Genomic DNA, 21,778 nt, shown 5'->3' on the forward strand with positions numbered 1-21,778 from the left:
TGGTTTGGTTTATGAAAGAAATGATGTTTCGTGAGGATAATATCTTAAAAAGACCAAGGAAGAACCAATGCTACAATGAACAAAGACCCAGCCTTACAAATCTTTCAAAGGGGTGGTAATAAAGGACTTGGACCCACTATCTACAAGGAGATATGAACCACAAGTATCAAGGAATAAGGGTTGACGCCACAAGTAATTAACTTAATTGATAAGTCGAGAAAAGTCACAAGGACTTGAGAAAAGGGAACAATCTCACTTAAATTATATGAAATGTGTGTTACAAAATGAATAGGACTAACATATTTATAGGAATTGAAGGGACATGGCCGAATGGAAACATAATGGTTCGGCCAGCCCTTGTGTCTCTTTGAAAATACATAATTTAATTGAAGAATTAAGATGAATGCATATGTGATGATTTGGTTGGCTAGAGGGGGCAAGTCTCATGGTCGAATAGTGCTTGAGTCCTTTCAAGTTGGCGCTAATTTGAAGGGTGAGGGTTGCTTGGCCGAATAAATATGTAACCATTCATATTTAACGCCTAAAGGAGTCACACGCATAACACATGGCTTGGTTGGTCACAAGGCATGCACATGGTTCTCTAGGAGGCTTATGGTGTAGCCTTATGCATATGGTGAAGACCAAACATGTGCAGAGCTATCTTCAAGCTTGCATATATATAGCTAGCTAGCAATGCAAGGGCAGGTGGTGAAGTATCTTCTTAGTCATGATCTCCCAAGCTCCCTAGCATCTCCTTCAGCTATGTTCATTTACATTTGTTGTCACTTATAGCAACTTGTCTTCAAATAGTATAACTAATTGAGATGAGCCCGCCTTGAGCTCCTCCAGCTAAATTGAGCTTCCCATTGTGTTCCACGAGCTTCCATGATGTTTGTGAGCTAATTGTGAGTTGCATAAGGATCCCAAATACTCCAACAAGCTACCCCAATGTGTGTCATGCTCCCATGTACCTACATGTGCAAAGAAAACAAGGTAAATCAATCCAATTACCTTGTTGTCGTGCATGAGTATGATCTTGTGAACTATGTATGCATGCCATGAGCTAATTATATAAGGATATAAGATATGTAAGCTAATGTATAAGACTTAGGAGCTAAAATGAATGCACATGAGCTAACAAATGAATGATTAAGCATGCTGCCATTTCATGAATGTAAGGATTCATGCTTAAATGAATGCAAGACTAATCTAACATACTTGAAATAACAATATGCATCAATTATAAAGATGTGTATATGGTAAGTTACTTTACTCATTAAATCACATAACTAACAACCTTAGAATGATATATATGATTATTTCATAAGGGATCACAATGATATAAAGTAAGTAAAATATTAAGATGTTCAAGAATACTCCCTTTACATGTGGTGAAAACATGCTTGCAACATCCCCCCTTCTTTAAGGCGATTTGTCCTCAAATCGAAGCCTTTGATATGATTGAAGTGTTTATCATTCTATTCTTGCATAGCTTTATATTCTTTTGGTAAAAGAATGTATTCTTTGGACGAATGTGTTCTTCCAATAGGTACCATTTCACAAGATCTCCTATTAGGCCTTTCTTTGGAATATAAATTACCAACAAGTACCTTTTTACAATGATCTTCTTCTAAGGATATCCTTTTTGTAAGTGACATTTCATTTGGCTTTCCCTGAAAAATGGAGAGAAATGATGTTTCAAATAAAGGGGTACTTACTTTTTGACGACATAAACCATAACCCTTGATGAAGAGTTGTGACTTTGAATCTCAACCATCACCATGATTCATTGAAATCTCTTCAATTTTCAACATCGAACCATCATATTTCTTCATGAAGAAATTCAATTTCATGTCTTGTCTACCTTCATAATCAATGGTAGTTTGCCTTTTCGCAAGGCTTGGACACTCATTCGCATATGCATTTGATCTTATTGGACTTATTTAGGCGTCAAAGGAATCAAAGTTATCTTGCGTCCTTCATGCTTAAAGGAGTATTAGTTTTGATAACAATCATGAATGGCCCTTTTGTCATACTGCCATGGCCTCCCAAGTAGAATGTGGCTAGCATGCATAGGGACAATATCACAAAGTACCTCATCCTTGTACCTACCAACTAAAAAAGGAATTAGGACATGTTTAGTAATGTTTAACTCAACTCATTCATTGAGCCATTGGAGTTTATATGGAGTTGAATACTTTAAGGTTGTCAAGCCGAGTTTATCCACCATAGTAGTGTTGGCTACATTTGTGCAACTCCCTCCATCAATAATCATTGTACAAACCTTATCCTTGACATGGCACCTTGTGTGAAAAATGTTGTTTCTTTGTATATCCTCCTTAATTGATTATGATTGGAGGCATCTCTTTGAAACAAGCATTTCTCCATAATCAACATTCTCTTTTGGCTCTTCTTCATGGATTGCTTCTGGTTCTTCATCATGAATAGGTTCTTCGAAATATGAGACAACATCTCTATTGTCTAGCAATATCATAGTGTTTTGGTTGAGACATTGGCTTGCAAAATGTCCTTTTCCAAAGCACTTAAAATACTTGATGTCTCTTGACCGCTCTAAAGTGTTTGTTTGCCTTTCTTTACCCTTGTTGGATTCACCCACTTGTATTGTTTTGGATCCCTCAACATTATCCTTCATTTGGACTGGGGTTGGCTTCCAGAAAGTATTAGGCCCTTGTTTCCATTTGGTGGCCGAACTTGGGATACTCCTGTTGAAGACCTTCCTTTTAATTTGTCGTTCGATCTTCATGGCCATATGTACCATCTCTTCAATCTCTATATAATGTTGCAGTTCAAAAAGGTTAGCAATTTTAGGATTTAAGACAGATAAAAACCTTTCCATGGTTGCTTCCCTATCTTCATCAATATTGGCTTGAATCATGGGAATCTCCATTTCCTTAAAATAATCTTCAACGCTCTGGCTTCATTGTTTAAGATTTTGAAGCTTGTGATAAAGATCTCGGTGAAGTGAGTAGGCACGAACCTTTTCCTCATAATGGCCTTCATTTATTCCCAATTATTGATTGGGTGTTCACCATTTCTTCTCCTTGAACTTACTAATTGATCCCAACAAACGAGGGCGTAGTCCACAAACTCTATAGCGGTAAGCCTTACTTTTTTTTGCTCCGAGTAGTTTTGGCATTAAAAAATATACTCGATTTTGATTACCAAATCAAGATATGCTTCTGGATCAGTTTGTCCTTGAAATGGAGTAATTGTTTCCTTGATGTTGTTAAAGTTGTCATTTTGGTACCTTTCCCCTAGATTCCTATGGACATCTCTTCTTGTTCCTTGGGTGATTTGCTCTACCTCAACCTCCTCCTCAAATTATTCTTCCATTCTAGTGCGAATTATCCTTCGGTTGCCCAATGATGCTTCAACTTGATCCATTCTTTCATCTAAGGGCTCCAACTCTAGTTTCAACAATCTTGCCATCTCATGCATAATTACTTGAGTTTGCAAGTTAGGGGATTCTCTTTCAGGTGTTCGTCTTGGACTCCGAGACATGATTAGTGAAATAAAGAAAAGAAAATGTGTAAAAATACCTTACCAAATAATGCTCTCATAAAGCCTCACGAGTTCACTCCAAGGAAACTTGAATTTCACTCAATCCGCTCGTGTTTACACTCTATGACTTTAAGGCTTTTACTAGTCTTTTTCTAGTCTCCCACGCTCAAGACTTTTCCTCTCAATCTCTTTGTCTCGAGTTCTAAATAACTTTACTCAAAACTATATCAAGTAAAGTTTACTTATTGTGCGTCAGCTGCAAATGGTTAGTAGGAATGGAAAACAAAAAATATTGAAAAGGGTGGCTTAGAAATAAGAAAGAAGAGAATAAAGGGGTTACTTACACTAAGTCACTTCACAACCTTTCTATCAGTACAATCAATTTTAGATGCTTACTTGAATGACTTGGTGATGAGACTTGTTGTTGTGTGCTTTCAACTTTTATTTGCAGATTTCTTTTTTTCATTTTTTTTGTTTTCTTCTTTGAGTGCTTGCATTTTTCTTTGCTGACTTTTTTCCCTCACTTGCACTTCTTTTTGTATTTTGAATTTGTTGTTGTTGCTCGTTTCTTCTTTCACCAAAGCTCTAAATATCACTTGATGTAAGGTACTCCTACATTAAATTGATTGTGGATCTAGGAAGGAAGCAAAATAACCTGCATAAGTGAATGGCACAAATAGATGGCTAGGTAGTTGATGTAAAGGTGAAATGGAGGGTTATTTATGTTATGAATATGGTAGCAGAAGTAGGATTATATGGCTATGGTTTGGTTTATGAAATAAATGATGTTTGGTGAGGATAGTATCTTAGAAAGACCAAGGAAGAATAGGTGCTACAATGAACAAAGACCCAGCCTTACAAATCTTTCTAAGGGGTGGTAACAAAGGACTTGGACCCACTATCTATAAGGAGATAGGAACCACAAGCATCAAGGAATAAGGGTTGACGTCACAAGTAATTAACTTACTTGATAAGTCGATAAAAGTCACAAGGACATGAGAAAAGAGAATAATCTCACTTAAATTATATGAAAGGTTTGTTACAAAATGAATAGGACTAGCCTATTTATAGGAATTGAAGGGACATGGCCGAATGGAAACATAATGTTACAAAAGGTGTGTCTCTTTGAAAATACATAATTTAATTAACGAATTAAGATGGATGCATAGGTGATGATTCGGCTGGTTGGAAGGGGCATGTCTCATGGCCAAATAGTGCTTGAGTCCTTTCAAGTTGGCGCAAATTTGAAGGGTGAGGGCTGCTTGGTCGAATAGTTATGTAACCATTCATCTTTGGTGCCTAAAAGAGGCACACGCACAACACATGGCTTGGTTGGTCACAAGGCATGCACATGGTTCTCTAGGAGGCTTATGGTGTAGCCTTATGCATATGATGAAGACCAAACATGTACAACAGCCTTGGGCGTGGGTTGAGCTATCTTCAAGCTTGCATGTGTATTGCTAGCTATGTATGCATGTCATGAGCTAAGTACATAAGGATATAACATATGTAAGCTAATGTATAAGACTTAGGAGCTAAAATGAATGCACATGAGCTAACAATTGAATGATTAAGCATGCTGCCATTTCATGAATCTAATGATTCATGCTTAAATGAATGCAAGACTAATCTAACATACTTGAAATAACAATATGCATCAATTATAAATATGTGGATATGCTAAGTTCCTTTACTTATTAAATCACATAACTAACAGCCTTAGCATGATATGTATGATTATTTCATAGGTGATCACAATGATATAAAGTAAGTAAAATATTAAGTTGTTCAAGAATACTCCCTTTGCATGTGGTGAAAAAGTGCTTGCATCACAAAGCATGCTTGATTGGAACCCTTTGCTTGAAGATCGATTCATAGACTTGTTCAAGTCATTGTTAGAACTAGTCTACGATGAGATATGCAGCAAGGTGAGTTCATATGCTCTCGAGGTTCTATTCGAAGTACTAGCATTCGTCAAAGAAAAGCAGATTGAAGGCGATCGAAGCCGGTGCTGTCTGCGTCCTTATTGAGCTCTTATCAGACTCGAACCGATTCAAATACGAGAAAATGTTGCTTGTGATGAAGCTGCTGTGTGAATGTCCGAAGGGAAGGGCGGACTTAGTGTATCATGGTTTAGGAATTGATGTTTTTTCCAACAAGTTGCTGGAAATCTCGAATGTAGCCACTAAGCTTGGCGTGAAGATCTTATATTTGGTGTCTAATTATCATCCTAGGGAAAGGGTTTTGGAGGAAATGCTAATGTATGGAGCAGTGAAGAAGCTGGTGACATTGCTGCATTTGAAGGGACAATGTTCGACCCAGAAAAAGGTGTTGGACATATTATATATATTACTTAAAAAATGTGAATTTCAAGGAAAGTAAAGTATATTTAACCCCCCTTTTTTTGTTTAAATTAAAAAGAAACTGTCTAAGGATACCATTCTTACTTTTCTTTCATCCCTTTTTCAATACAATCCAAACATAAGATTAGTAGTATGAGACTTTTGACAAATTTTCCACGAACTTCAATGACTTTGCTTTATTATCTTATTTTAAATTAAAATAATAATAAAATCTAATTTATTAAATTCAACACTTCTTTATATAGCATTTCTAACTATAATTTTACTCAACTCTTTCCAGTGTTATGCTAAATGTTCTAATGCAACTGAAGTAAAAATGGAACCAAAACGAAAAAATATTAAGGTTGGTGATGATTTTGAAATGAAGAAATAGTTGAGTTATCAAAACAAAAACATAGAAATAGTTCAAGGGGTAAAGATGTATTTAAACCTTAAAATTTTAAAGAATTATAAAATCGTCATTGATCTTCTCAAATAATTATTAAACTTGATAAAAAATTTATTAGCGTACAATCATTCGAAAAGTTCAGTTGATCATATTATACTATCTAAAAAGATTATTTTAATATAATTAGTGATCATTTGTATACTTTACCCCCAAATAAATCATCAAAATGAAAAGAAAAAGAAAAAAAAACCAAGGACAGTTCAGTAGCTAAAACGCTAGTAGTAGTCAGTACAAAGCCTTCTTGGAACAAAGGAAGGCTTGTGGATTAACCCACGTGGAAAAGCTTAAACAACCGCCAGAGGCGGTCATCTAATTATTAAATAAAAGCTCTTAACAAAAATACAACTTATGCAATACAGTCAAAATGTTAACATTCAAATTGGTACATACGGTTGGATGCGGTGCAAATGATAAAGTTCGTACAAAACAAAACAGAATACCAGGGGATCTGTGGGTCAATATAATCTATCCTACTCCCATATGTCCATATATATAAATAAAAGCTCATAATAACAGAAGGATGCATACCCAATAAATAACACATTCTATCGCGGCTCTTGGGGATGTTTCCAACTAATGATGGTATTTAGCAAAGAAACACAAATAGGATCAAAATGTGAATGGTTTTGACCTTTACGAGGGATGCAAGTGCTCCCCGCTTCAGTCTTGCTTCACTTCTTCCCACCTCCAGAGACATTGAACTTGAAAAATATTATGTCTCCCTCTTGAACGACATAAGTTTTCCCTTCCTGCCTATATTTTCCGGCAGCCTGATCAAAAGGGAATGTTGTGAGATTAACAAATGTCCCTGCACCTTTATGGAACCAAGCCACACTTTACATGTTAAATAAACAAAGTTTGCATATGAACAACGTAGCTCAAGATGCAACAAGCTTAAATCCTAAAATTTTGCACTTCATCTTTGATCACATGTTAAGTTACTCTCTTTCCCCCTTGAATACTTGGTATTACTTTTATTCTGTCTAAATTTTCATCAGACATTTACACAAATAAAAGCTGAAACAAGACCATTCATAGACATACTAACCTTAACTGCTCACTCACTTCCAAGTGTTGTTCGGAAATTAACGAGTAACAAGTAATTTCCATATAACTAGATTAGTGCGAATGCGAAATAAAAGCGGAAAAATAATATCCGAAATTGATAACGGAGTTCAGCCAATTTGCTTACGTCTCCAGACTGCTGCAGATCTTTTACTAAGAGAAAAAATTTACAGGTGTTTACAAAACACTCACTACTCACAAGAAAACTCTGTAGTATTGGGAGAAAGAAATGATTTTTGGGATGATTTTGAAGCTAACTAGGTTAGGGTATTTATAGTTGAAGCTTATGGACTATTCTTGTAAATACCCTAAAAAAATGCAATGACTAAAATTGCAATTACCCCCAAAAAATCAACAAACCCTTAGCACACACATATTGACTTTACAATCTCCCACTTGAAGAATGATTTTAATCTGTCTTCACACCTTGATCAATGCAGCAACATGTCTGGTCTTGTTACTCTAGCATGCCAACTGAAGCTGAACACAACTTCAGTTTGTCCGTATTCACCGTCTTTGTTAACATGTATGCCGGATTTTAAGCTCCACTAATCTTTTCAAGTTTCAAAATCCCATATTTCAGAAGAGACCGGATAAAATGATACAGTAATTGTATGTGCTTCGTCCTGGAATGAAAAGACGGATTTTTTGCTAGATGGATAGCACTTTGATTGTCGCAATACAAGACATTGTTTTCTTGTTTCTTGCCTAACTCTTTAAGAAATTTTGGAGCCAAACCATCTCTTTGCTGGCTTCTGTAACAACGACATATTTTTTTCAGTTGTGGAGAGAGCAACTATTTTTTGTAGTTGAGAAACCCAACTCACTGCGGTTTCTCCTAAAATATAGACATACCCAGTAGTGCTCCTTCTGATGTCAATATTTCCGGCTAAGTCAGCATCTACATAGCCTGTCAGTATCGTATCTCCACCTTTGAAATAAAGTGCTTTATTTGTGGTACCCCGTAGATATCTGAGGATCCATTTGACTGCTTCCTAGTGTACCTTGCCCGGATTATTCATGTACCTGCTAACAGCTCCCACTGCATGATCAATATCTGGTCTAGTACAAATCATGGCATACATCAGACTTCCAATTGCTGAGGCATACGGCACCTTCACTATGTGTGCACGTTCTTCCTCTATCTTTGGTGACTGTTCTTTGGAGAGTCTAAAATAAATACCTAAAGGTGTACTTACTGGTTTAGCATCTTGCATGTTGGACCTGGAGAGTAATTTGTTGATGTACTCAGCCTGTGATAACATCAAAGTCCCTGACTTTGTGTCTCTCTTAATCCTCATCCCAAGAATCTGCTTTGCAGCGCCCAGATCCCTCATAGCAAACTGCTTCGACAATTTTTTCTTCAAGTTTATAATCTCTTGCATGTGTGAGCCTGCAACGAGCATGTCATCAACATACAACAATAAAATAATAAAGTTGTTGTCGAACCTCTTGATGTAGCAACAATGATCTGCTTGACATCTGGTAAAACCACTGCTACTCATGAAACTATCAAACTTATTGTACCACTATCTTGGAGCTTGTTTTAAACCATACAAGCTCTTTTTCAACCTGCATACCAGGTTTTTCTTGCCTGCCTCTATGAAGCCTTCTGGCTGCCTCATATAGATTTCTTCCTCCAAATCACCATGAAGGAAAGTTGTCTTTACATCTAATTTCTCAAGATTTAAATTCTCTGCAGCTATAATTTTCAACACCAATCTGATTGTAGACAGTTTCACGACTGGAGAGAAAATTTCATTGTAGTCAATACCTTCTTTTTGCTGAAAACCTTTGACAACTAATCTTGCTTTGTAGCGTTTTCTCCCATCGTGCTCTTCTTTGATCATGTAAATCCACTTGTTGTGGAGCGCTTTCTCGCCTGGTGGTAATTCAGCTAATTCACATGTCTGATTTAACATAAGCGAGTCTATCTCATCTTTCATGGAAGACTCTCACTTGACTGAATCCTCCACCTGCATTGCTTCATCATAACACTCTGGTTCACTATTGTCAGTCAGCAACAAGTAGTGCAAAGAAGGCGAATAACGCTGGGTTGGTTTAGAAATTATGAAGGAGCGTCTCAGTTGTGGTGTGCCTGGTTCTTCTTGAACTGCTTCAGGATTGATCTAAACATCATTTCCAGAAATCTCCTCAAACTCAACAAATTCCTTTGTTTCAGCTTCGGTATTGGAACTACTTGATTCTATGGTTGACATGTCTTTGTACATCACATTCTCATTGAAAATGACGTCTCTGCTTCTGATGATCTTCCGATTTTCATAGTCCCAAAATCGGTAACCGAACTCATCACCACCATAACCAACAAAGACGCATTTGTTGGACTTGGCATCAAGTTTGCTTCTTTCAGCAGAATTTATGTGTACATAAGAAATACAACCAAACACTCTTAAGTGTGAAAGGTTTATTTCTCACTTGCTCCAAGCTTCCTCTGGTATTCCACCATCCAAAGGAACTGAGGGCCCATGGTTGATCAGGTAAGCTGCAGTGTTTATAGCTTCAGCACATAGAAATTTGGGCAATCCGACATGTATCCTCATGCTTCTGGCACGTTCATTCAAAGTTCTGTTCATGTGCTCTACTACACCATTCTGCTGCGGTGTCATGGGAACTGTTGTCTCCATCTTGATCTTATTGTTTGTGCAGAAATCTCTGAATCTACTGTTTCTGTACTCTCTTCCATTATCAGACCTCAACCGCTTGACTTTCAAACCAGTTTCATTTTCCACCATGACCTTCCATTTTCTGAATGTATCAAAGACTTCTGATTTCTTCTTCAGAAAATAAACCCACACATTCCTTGTAGAATCATCGATGAAGGTGACATAATATAGTGAGCTTGCAAGAGATGGAACTGGATATGGTCCCCATACATCAGTATGAACCAACTCTAACTTTTCTGCCTTGGGTGTCTTGTCAATCTTTGCAAAATTGACTTTTTTTTGTTTGCCAAAGATGCAATCTTCACATAGTCCGACATCTACATTCTTTAGATCCGACAACTTCCCTTTTGACAAAAGTGTCTTTATCCCTTTCTCACTCATATGGCCAAGCCTTTGGTTCCATAGGTTTGATTTTCCATCAGTATCTGCGGCTGTAATGATATTCTCTAAATTTGAGGTTACATACAAAGTACCAGTCTTCTTACCACGAGCAATGATGAGTGCTCCTTTGGTAATCTTCCATTCACAGCCTGTAACGGTTGTGCTATATCCTTCTCCATCAAGATGTCCAACAGAAATCAAATTTCTTTTGAGACCAGGAATATGTCTCACACCTTTCAGCGTCCAGGTGGTCTGGTTTGCCAACTTTAGTCGAATGTCTCCTCTTCCGATGATCTTCAAGGTTTCATCATCAGCTATATGAACCTTCCCAAAATCACCACTGACATAGTTCTCCATGATTTCTTGGCATGGGGTGGAGTGGAAAGATGCCCCTGAATCCAAGATACATGATTCAATCGGACTGTTGACGCTTAGAATCATTGATAACTATATAAAAAGACTATTTTAAGGCCTTTTCAACTTAAGTTATTATTTGTTTAAGGGTATATATAGGTCATTTTAGATGTATGTAGCTGCATATAATTGTATTTTTTGTGGTTGTGTTATTTTATTTTATTAAGGTGCTATATGAAGAGGAAGGTGAGGTTTTTAGTATGTGTAGGAAATAACAAGCAAAATAGGCGAGCTGGGAAGTAATGCCGCGGCATCACACGTTGCTGAAGCATATTGAAATGCCTTGGCATTTCTGGCATAGAAAACGACAAAAATATACAGCTGTATGTGGACAGCTGGCTCTGCATGTGAAATGATGGTTGTAACAGCCTGTTAGGGGACCACTGCCACCTGGAGGATAATGTTCATGCACAACATGTGATTCTAGGGGTATGAGGGGTATTTTTCACCCAAAAATATCCCAACAACCTCATCATTACCCCTAGATATTTTTATTATATATTACACCTCACAAGAAAGAGAGTGTGGGAAAGAAAGGATACGCATATTGTAGCAGAAAAATCAGATTTTTATTTTCCCTTTTCCTTTCTTCTTCCTTGGGTTTTCTCCATTGATAAAGCTTTAAGGAGTGGCGAGCTAGGCGCCGAGAGGAGCTAGCGAGCTAGGCGCCGAGGGGAGCTAGCGAGCTAAGGCGGTTCGTGGTGGCCGAGGAGACCTTCGGTGGCGCGCGTCGAAGGCTCTTTCTCACTTCCCTTTGCTGTTATTTTATTTATTTTATTTGTGGGTTGTTGGAACGAATATTTTGTGGATTTTTCTATGGATATTTCGAACCCCACCATGAACTAACTTATTTGGTGGTGGTTGGTTTAATGGATGTTTTAACTTTATTTTAATAGTATATTTAAGTTTATTTTGGTTTTTTATTTACTTTGCTTATGAATGCTTCACCATCTAGGCTTGTAAGAGGCATGGAAATGTCCATTTCTTAGATGAAGGTTAGGTGTTCGGAAGAATCCTAAGCTAAAAATACTTGTAAGTATTCGAAAGAAACACAAGACAAGATCCTCATAAGCAATGGGTTATAGTATTTTCAAGGGGCTTTGAACTGGCCTAGGAATATTATAACCTAATCCCTTAGATCTCGGAAGAGACTAGGATAGAATTTCAAAGACTAAAAAGGGTATCTTTATCAATAGGGTAGGCTATCCAACATCGTTGAGTGAGAGCAGATGCCTTGGCATCCTATTCTGTTAGGTTCCTGTGAGAACATTTTAGGAAAGCCCTATCGAGTAAGTAAAGACCAGATAGCTTAAATCTGCCTGAGATATCAGTTTAGCATTCTTAGATCAATCCCTACCATTCATTCCATTGAAAGCTTGTCACGTGAGGATTATCTTCTTTTTATTTTATTTATCTTTTATTTATTATTTTTACCATTTTTCATTGCCTTGACGTTTCATCATTTCCAACATTGAATATCTGTTCTTGCCACTGCATTTCCATTTGCTACACCATCACACCATCAATCCACATTCACCAGCATACACATATCCATTGCCGTGACATTTGTATATATCAAGACTAACTATACTTAGATAGAATAGTGCATAAACTTTACTCAATATCCTTCCAATCCCTGTGGAGACGATACTCACTCATCACTTTATTACTTGAGCGATTGTGTATACTTGCACATTATTTGCGTATATTTTATAGTACTCACAACACGCGAACAATCATGGCATCACCTGTCTTCTCTGTCACGTTAACAGATTCAAGTGCGCCGATATTTTTTTTCGGTGCTCGGCAATCTCTTTTAAAGTGACCCTTCTTGCCGCAGTTATAAAAGCATCAAGCTTCCTCTTCTCACCAGATCCAGGCTTGTTCTCCTCCTTTAAGCCTGAATCTATCTCTGAATCAGGTGTTCTAGTTTTGATTGATTAAATTCTTTCTATTTGTTGTTTTAGTTTCTTTTTGTTGGATATGTTTTCATGTTAACGATATCTAGTTTTTACTGTTTGGGATCTGGGCTTGATCTGTTTTAATTGTATGTTTTTGGGTTTTTTTTTTAGATTGATAAGTTCACATAGATGATTTTGTGTTCCTTTTCCCTTGAAAAGTTGGTTATTTTTCTTTGAGATTTGAGAAATTAACAAATTTTAGACTCTTCTGCTAAGTCTGTTCCTGGAACGGTCAGACAAGTTTTACTGCTTCTGTACTTCCATTTCATTATCCCTCACCAATCAGGAAATCAACATCACTCCTCAAGCAAGCAATAGCGTAGCGAGAGATCTAGACAGGTATCCCATTTCTCATTCTTTTTTAATTTATGTAAATATATGCATCCTCTTTCTAGTTAGTCGTTTCCCACACATATCTATCTCGATCTTCCTCTCAAATCACGCTCTCGAATCCCCATTATCTTTCGTTCTTTAAATCAGTAACTTCGAAAACCCTACTGCTTTTTTTATTGAGCGAACAGTTTGTATCTTGAATTTTGTAAAAAAAATCAATTGAAGTAAGATATAAATCCAATCATTGGTTTCTAGCTGTTGGTCTAAAGTTAAGTAAGATAGTGTTAATTTGTCTTAAAATCCTATTAAGTAACCAACTAGGCCTCTTAGTACCCCCTCAATTCTCTAGCGTTTTATTAGTGCATCTTCTGTCTTCTTTGGATTCCTTTTTCATAGTTCCTCTTAGCTTCGGCTATAGATGATTACTTGAGGTCATGTCCTTCTTTTAGATCCTATAGGGCGTATAGGGGGAGGGCTCAATAGAGTGGTGTCAAGGAGACTAGACTTAGAGTTTGTTCGTTGAATGTAGGCACGGTAAATGCTAGGCTGCTGGAGCTGACTGACATACTTAGTAATAGGAAAATAGATTTTGCATGTATTCAGGAGACTAGGTGGAAAGAGGCTCGCGCCAGAGAGTGTAATGAGTACAAGTTGTGGTATTCAGGCATAGATAACTCTAGAAATGGGGTGGGTATCTTGGTATCCTCTAGGCTCAAGGAAAATGTAGTTGAAGTTTGTAGATACCAGGATAGGATCATGATGATTAAGGTTATTATAGAAGCGGAAGTATTGAATATCCTTTTAGTGTACGCCACACACGTTGGCATAGGGGAGGGGAAGAAACGTAGCTTTTGGGATCAGTTAGATGATGTACTTAGGAGTATTCCGGAGGACCAAAGAGTTTTCATAGGGGGAGACTTCAATGGCCATATATGTAGTACAACCGACGGGTATGACGGTGTTCATGGGGGTTTCGGTTTTGGTAGTAGGAACGAGGAGGGGCATACGTTGCTTGAATTTGTTACTGCACACAATATGGTGGTCACTAACTCCTTATTTAATAAGAGATATGTGAACTTGATTACGTTCCATAGCGGGGGACATTATACCCAAATCGACTACATCCTGGTTCGAAATCGGGATCGATGGGCTTGCATTGACTGTAAGGTGTTCCCTGAAGAGGCATGTGCATCACAACACAGATTGTTGGTTTTGGTGTTCCGCGTACGCCACGGGCGGTGCACTCATAGGAGAGCTAAACTTGGTAAACCTAGGATCCTTTGGAAGAACTTACATGGAGCGACAACTGATGACTTTAGGAGTAAGGTTTTATCTAATACAGGTTTTGGAACTACAAACTCAAATAATGCATATATGTTATGGAAAATTATGGCAAATTCCATCAGAGAGGTGGGCAAAAACACCCTTGGGTTGTCGACAGAGAAGGTCAAGGAGCATAAAGAATCGTGGTGGTGGAACGACGAAGTCCAAACTAAGGTGAAGACAAAGCAAACTTGCTTCAAGGAGTTTCTACAATGCAATGACGACGAAGAAAGATCGAGAGCTAAACAAAGATACAAGGAGGCAAAGCGGGAAGCTAAGAAAATGGTGGCTAAAGTAAAGGATAAGGCATACGCGGAAATGTACAAGAGATTAGACACCAAGTATTAATTCCACTTCCTACTCGCAGTATGCTCTTTATGATCTCGGCTCATGATTCAATTGCCATGTATTTAGCTATTGAGCCTCAAAGTTTATGTTTTTATGTAATCGCAGCATCAAAAAGAAAGTCTGAATTTTCCACGGAAGCCGGCTCGAAATATTTGATCTTAGGTGCATTTTCCTCTGGAATATTATTGTTTAGGTACGACCGGACAACTACCGATATCTATTAATATCGTTTTTTATAATGTTGTTTTCTTAAATATCTATCTATCTATCTATATCGTATACTCAATATGTTTTCAGAGATAGAATTCGCGAATGCGAAGGGCTTACTCATAACATAAGGACAAAACAAAATCTTCAGGCTTGCAAAATCCAGGAAAAATAGGAAAAATGATCTAGGTAGCATTAGGTTTATTAAGGATAACAATGGTGTTCTTTTAGTGAAAGATCATGATATTAAGAGAGTTTGGGGTAGTTACTTCTTTGGCTTATTTAATGACGGTGCATCTCCTTGTAGAGATAGTACCGTTGATGGGTCAGTCGACCATCATACTACGGACAATGACTGCCCTATAAGTAGGATTGGGTTTGAGGAAGTCAAAATGGCTCTTAGAAAGATGGGGAGAGACAAAGCTGTCGTCCAGATCAAATTCCTATCACTGTGTGGTTGGCCCTAGGAAAAGAGGGAGTTAAGTGGTTGACCAACATCTTTAATATTATTTTAGAGACTGCCAAGATGCCAGAGGAATGGAGAGAGTCTACAGTGATACCAATCTATAAGAATAAAGGAGACCCCCAACGGTGTGACAACTACAGAGGTATTAAACTACTCAGCCATACTATGAAGCTATGGGAAAGGGTGATAGAGGCTAGGTTGAGACAAGTTACTAGGGTTTCGGAAACCATTTGGCTTTATGCCAGGCAGGTCTACGGAGGTGATTCATCTACTTTGACGATTTATGGAGAAATATAGGGAAAAAATAGAGATCTTCACATGGCGTTCATTGACCTTGAGAAGGCGTATGATAGCGTTCCCCGCGATACGATCTGGAAGACCTTGGAAACGAGACGATTCCCAACTATTTATATCCGGGCGATTCGTGATATGTACTGTAGATCTACTATATACGTCAGAACTACAGTAGGTGACATCGAGTCATTCCCTGTGGAAATCAGACTCCACTAGGGCTCGGCTCTTAGTCTTTACATCTTCGCCTTGATTATGGACGACATCTATTGTGTGACACCAGACGATGTTCCATGGTGTATGCTTTTCGCTGACGACATTGTCCTAGTTGCTGAAAAAAAAAAACTGAGCTGAATAGTAAACTGACTATCTGGAAGACTGCTTTGGAAGAAAAAGGTCTAAGGATCAATATTAAAAAGACAGAGTATGTATGTTCAAAGTTCAGTGGGAACCAAAACGATGATGTAGAAGTATGCATAGAAGGACACGTTCTCCCCTCAAAGGATTGTTTCAAGTACCTAGGGTCTATGACACATAAAGATGGGGGTGTAGATGATGACGTTACACAACGTATAAAGGCAGGATGGCTAAAGTGGAGGGATGCTACTGGAGTTTTGTGTGACAAGAAGGTGCCTATAAAACTTAAGGGAAAATTTTATTGAATGACAATAAGACCAGTGCTGCTGTATGGATCAGAATGTTGGGCAATCAAGAAGGATCACGTAAGGAGGATAGAGGCCGCAGAAATGAGAATGCCTCGATGGGCATGTGGTAGGACTCTGTGGGACATGACACCAAACTCTGCTATTAGGATGTCCTTGGGGGTGGTTCTTGTTTTCGAAAAATTGAGGGATGGAAAACTACGGTGGTTTGGGCATGTCCTTAGGAGACAACCGTCGGATGCGGTCAGGAGGGTAGAGTCGATTATAGTCGACGGTGCCAGAAGGAGAGGATGACCAAGGCGGAAGTGGGAAGACTGTTTGAGATCTGATTTGAAGGATTTATCCCTTACTGAGGACATGACCTCTGATAGGAAATTATGGAGACTTAAGACCAGGGTAGCCGAGTAGTGCGAGACACATCCATAGGGTGTATATTCTCTGTCTTCTTTTAATGCCTTTGTAGTAATTTCCATTACTTTTACTTTTTATGCGTTTCTGTCATTGGAATTTATGAAGGCTTAGAACTAGGGTAGCTGAGTAGTGTTGTCTAGTTTAGGTTTATCTCATTTGACATTATTTATTCTCGTAGCTTGCCATCGTTGACTTCTGTATATCCTTCTCTTCATGTTCCCTCTTTTTAAATTTATTCGGGTCTTACTTTTCTGTCTACATGCAGAGATTTTTAAGCAGAGATTTATTTGTAGGGATTACTTCCCATTACAAACGCGCATATAAAGACTGCATATGAAGACTGTTCACCTATGTATTTATTTATTTATACATGCATTGCATTTTATCTTTATTTTTTAATTTCTGACTGCCGGAGGTCATCCACGGAAGCTGCTCTCAACCATGTGTTGAGGGCTGCCTACTACCCTACCTCTCCCTTACCCCATTGCATATGTGAATAGGGTTTTATTGTTGTTGTTATATGAAGTTCTCCCTCTAGACTCCGTGTGCAAGGCTGAGGAGGTTGATGCTTCACCCGATTATCTCCGTCGAATTTCTTCGCTCAATACCAAATCCCGAACAATGTCGAATTTTAATTTGTTGTTTCCTGACGAGCTGCTGATTGCTGTAACAGTAGTATTCCAACTGTCTGGTAGAGATGATAAGAGAATTAAAGCTCGAACTTCATCATTGAATTCAATTTCCACGGAACTCAACTGGGTTGTAATTGTGTTGAGTTTATTCAGGTGTTGAGCCACTGATGCCCCTTCCGTCATTCACAAATTGAATAATCGCCTCATCAAGTGAACTTTGTTTGAGGCCGATGACTTCTCATACATACTGGAGAGAGCCGCCATAAGACCCGCCATAAGACCCGCCTTGCTCTTTTCCTTTGCTATGTTGAAAGCAACATTGCGGGATAACGTCAGTCGGATTACTCCGAGTGCTTGTCTGTCGAGAAGAGCCCAGTCTTCATTCTTCATGCCCTCTGGTTATTTTTCTGAGAGAGGTTGATATAGATTTTTCTGGTACAGAAAATCTTCAATCTACATCTTCCAAAAACCAAAGTCCGCACCATCGAACTTTTCAATTTTCACATTCCCTTCGTCTGCAGCCATCGCTCCCACTCGAATATGGCTTCGTTTGGATCGTTTCTGACAATTCTTGCGAACCACCGTATATTAGAACACATCCGTCGACAAATTCGTATCGCCGACAAAATTTTTACTATTCACGAAATTCACTATTCACGTGAATAGTAATGAATAATGACATCGCAAAAAAATTGACACAATTGACAACCAAGAACTCGGATTACCAGTTGTTGTTGGAAAATAAACGAGTAACAAGTAATTTCCCTATAACCAGATTAGCGCGAATGCGAAATAAAAGCGAAAAAATAATACCCGAAATTGATAACGGAGTTCAGCCAATTTGCATACGTCTCCGGACTACTACAGATCTTTTACTAAGAGAGAAAATTTACAGGTGTTTACAAAACACTCACTACTCACAAGAAAACTCTCTAGTATTGGGAGAAATAAATGATTTTTGGGATGATTTTGAAGCTAAATGGGCTAGGATATTTATATTTGAAGCTTAGGGACTAATCTTGTAAATACCCTAAAAAATGCAATGACTAAAATTAAAATTACCCCAAAAAATCAACAAATCATTTATGGCACCGAATTCCACCGAATTCGGTGCCCCCTTAGCACACACATATTGACTTTACACCAAGCTCCTTCAGATCTTCGAATTTCATGACCTACACAACACCCACAAATCGGTGTCACTAACAGAAACATATAAATGTTGTCGTAGATGCTGGTAAGAAAATCAAATGTATAGGTAAAAGGAAATATTGTCCTTTTAGTTAGAGGAACAACAGTCTACACGTTACAAAAGCTTCAATGTTTAAACTTAAGCAATAGAAAAACTGCACTTAATAAATTCCAAGAACATGAAACAGATTAAGCACGGGAAAAGGGACCAGTTGAAAAGCATAATTATTGTCAGTTCGTCACAGAAGATAATCCCAAAGCGCACTTCAAAATGTACAAGTCGCGATCTAAGACCAACCACAGCACATATAAATCCTCTCTCAAAATCAGTATGAATGGCTCCTGCAGCTTGAGGAGCCTTGGATTGCCGTCTAATTTGCCAGCATTTCACCTGGAATTGGGGAAAACAATCAAATTATTAATGCCATCATTTGATTAAACCAAAGACAAATTCACTGAACCGTCCAATAAGTGATCCAATTTAGAGGAAAGCTTTAAAACATGCAACTGCATGCACCAAGGAATCCAAAATAAGGATAGTCAGTTAGACTACAATACTGCAACATCAGTATTCTATGATGTACCGAGTTATCATTGTGAGCAGCTATGAAAATCAAAAGACGTGATCCTTATGCTTGGATACCATGCTTATAAAAAGGAAGTATGTTGGCAAAATAACAAATCCAGAGCACAACATTGCATAAAAGGTCTACAAATTCATGTAATGATCTTAGATGATATTTAGAAGCAGTAAATACTCTTTACATCCTTCACACATTTTTAATATTTAAAATAGAACCAGGATTTTCCAAAATATGTAAATAAGATCAAAAGAATTAGATACCTCATCTGGTCCTGCTGTGAAGAAATATGAGATTAATCGCAGAGAAACCAGTCTTGATGATCTTTGGAAGAGCACTGTAACAAAAATTATTTAGCATCATATACACAGAATACAAAGAAAATGGAAAAAGTTCAGGTCAAACATCAGGACACCAAAGACTATCTGACCGTGAGTCTTGATCAACTCAAACTAAAAGCATTATAAACCCCTAATAACAAAGAGATCATTTTCAACTAACCTTTGCACCTTGTTTCCTCGCAATACTTGCAGCTTCAGCAGGTTCCAAATCAGCAAGGTTCCTCTCAAGCACACCGCTAAAAGGAATGATAGGTTCACCACCATGTTCTTGCACCTGTAAAAGATAAACAGTTCTCATTCAAATTGAGAATGTAAGTATGATATACACAAAGCAAAAAGAAAGTTTTCCAACACCAAGAGCTGCTTAAACCAAATTTAACACTTACTGGTTAAATACTTTTCTAACACCTAATAAATATAAGAGTGCTGAACTATTAGAGTTCAAAACTTCAAATTACTCTTAATATAGAATTTGAGTTTAGTTTAGGGTTCCATGGGTTATGCCTATAGAAGATCCGGTTGCTACCTTTAAAAAGGTGCTAATAATAAATTACTGGAATTATGGACTATTATTTTTCGATTTCTCCCCATTTCTCCTTGGTTGTCTTTCCCTATTTATATTTCTCTATCAATTTCCTACGTTTCTCCCAGTTCCCTCTATTTTTTGTTGTAATCTCTAGCTTCTCTTATTTACACCTCCTTTCCTATCTCAATCAAGGCCAATATAAAACCTAAATATTAGTGTGATCATCTCACTACGTTTCCAGGCATTATATAGAAAAAGCATATGTGAATCCCAACCACTGAGACAAACACAGACATAGGAAGAGAGCATACCAAGAATGAATCTTTGGTAAGAACTTTTTCTTTTTTCTTTGGTAATCTTTCTCGGTCATGTTAACCTTCATATGAATAAATGATATGATACTAAATCTCTGCCACATTCCCGAAGGCCGAAACTATGAAAGATAAACAAAACTACTTTCTCTAAAATATTAACATTATAAAACATGACACATCTGAAGCTCTCCCATATTAGAATAAGCAGAACACACAAATTGGTTAATGGGCCAACAACATTAAACAAAAAAACCAGGCAGCTAGAAATAAGGATAATCTGTAAAGCAAACGAGCTCCAGGTTTTCTATTTTGAAATAGTTTAGAAAAATCCATAGTAAGTATACTATACTTCATCTATGAACCATTTATAACTCTGATAATTGATGAGGTATTCAGACAACTAGGCTATACCATTTAACTCATCAGATAATTTAGGTAGTAATGGGAAATCTTGTCACTGATAGTTATATAGATTAGAGATGCAGCAAGCAAAAATCATACAAGATAGCAGCAACCTTACTTAACAGATGACAAGTACATATTACCTATAGCCGTATGAAAAGGAAAATAGAGGCATTGAAAAGTAAAATAGAAGGGGGTTTTTAATGTCCGTTGAGATACTTTTTTATTTTGACGGTTATAGAGGGGTTTTTTAATGAGACATTGAGACTTCTCTTTCTTATAAAAAAAAGTAAAATAGAAGGGGGGTTTTAATGTCCATTGAGATACTTTTTTTATTTTGACGGTTATAGAGAGATTTTTTAATGAGACATTGAGACTTCCTTTTCTTATAAAAAAAAGTAAAATAGAAGGAACACCAACCAAATAAACAACCGGCTTAGCACTAAGCAATTGAAAAGTATTCAATACATAGTCACATGGATCGCGGTACGCTCTAGTACGGGAACGTGGAACGGGATCGCAATTCGCTAGGTCCCTAAAATTCGGTACGAGGGATGTAGACTTATTTTGGATCGCTCCGGTACGATGTACCATATAAATTGGTATGATGTACCAGTTTTATAGGTTGCTATTTTCTACATCAAATTTTATAAGTAACTATAAATAGTAGGAATAAAATAAAAGAAATTAAAACTTCCTTAATAACTGAAATAACACATAAAAAAACAGGGATTTAAACAGATATTTACCCTTAACTAGAAACAAATATAAAATTGAACAGGTAAAATTAGAAATAAATCAGTGACCTAAGTACAAAATGCGTATAAGTTACAGGGTCCTATATACAATTTATCAAAATCGGTTTAAGCTAAAATAATATGTAAAATAATATAAATGGTACCTAAACATTTG

At 37.4% G+C, this 21,778-nt stretch overlaps 2 long non-coding RNA genes across 2 annotated transcripts; both read right to left on the reverse strand.

Annotated features, from left to right (window-relative positions):
* Positions 1-6,991: 6,991 nt before the first annotated feature.
* On the reverse strand, positions 6,992-21,333 carry LOC120170556. The gene is made up of 4 exons (XR_005520786.1): positions 21,287-21,333; positions 20,381-20,526; positions 11,343-11,345; positions 6,992-7,007 (listed from the first exon to the last, which is right to left on the reverse strand). It is a non-coding gene; the product is annotated as an uncharacterized LOC120170556 (long non-coding RNA).
* On the reverse strand, positions 18,655-19,899 carry LOC120170555. The gene is made up of 4 exons (XR_005520785.1): positions 19,785-19,899; positions 19,547-19,620; positions 19,001-19,093; positions 18,655-18,686 (listed from the first exon to the last, which is right to left on the reverse strand). It is a non-coding gene; the product is annotated as an uncharacterized LOC120170555 (long non-coding RNA).
* Positions 21,334-21,778: the final 445 nt, after the last annotated feature.

Source organism: Hibiscus syriacus, unplaced genomic scaffold (assembly GCF_006381635.1).
Source record: "Hibiscus syriacus cultivar Baekdansim isolate YM2019G1 unplaced genomic scaffold, ASM638163v2 tig00111783_pilon, whole genome shotgun sequence".
Classification (NCBI taxonomy): domain Eukaryota; kingdom Viridiplantae; phylum Streptophyta; class Magnoliopsida; order Malvales; family Malvaceae; genus Hibiscus; species Hibiscus syriacus.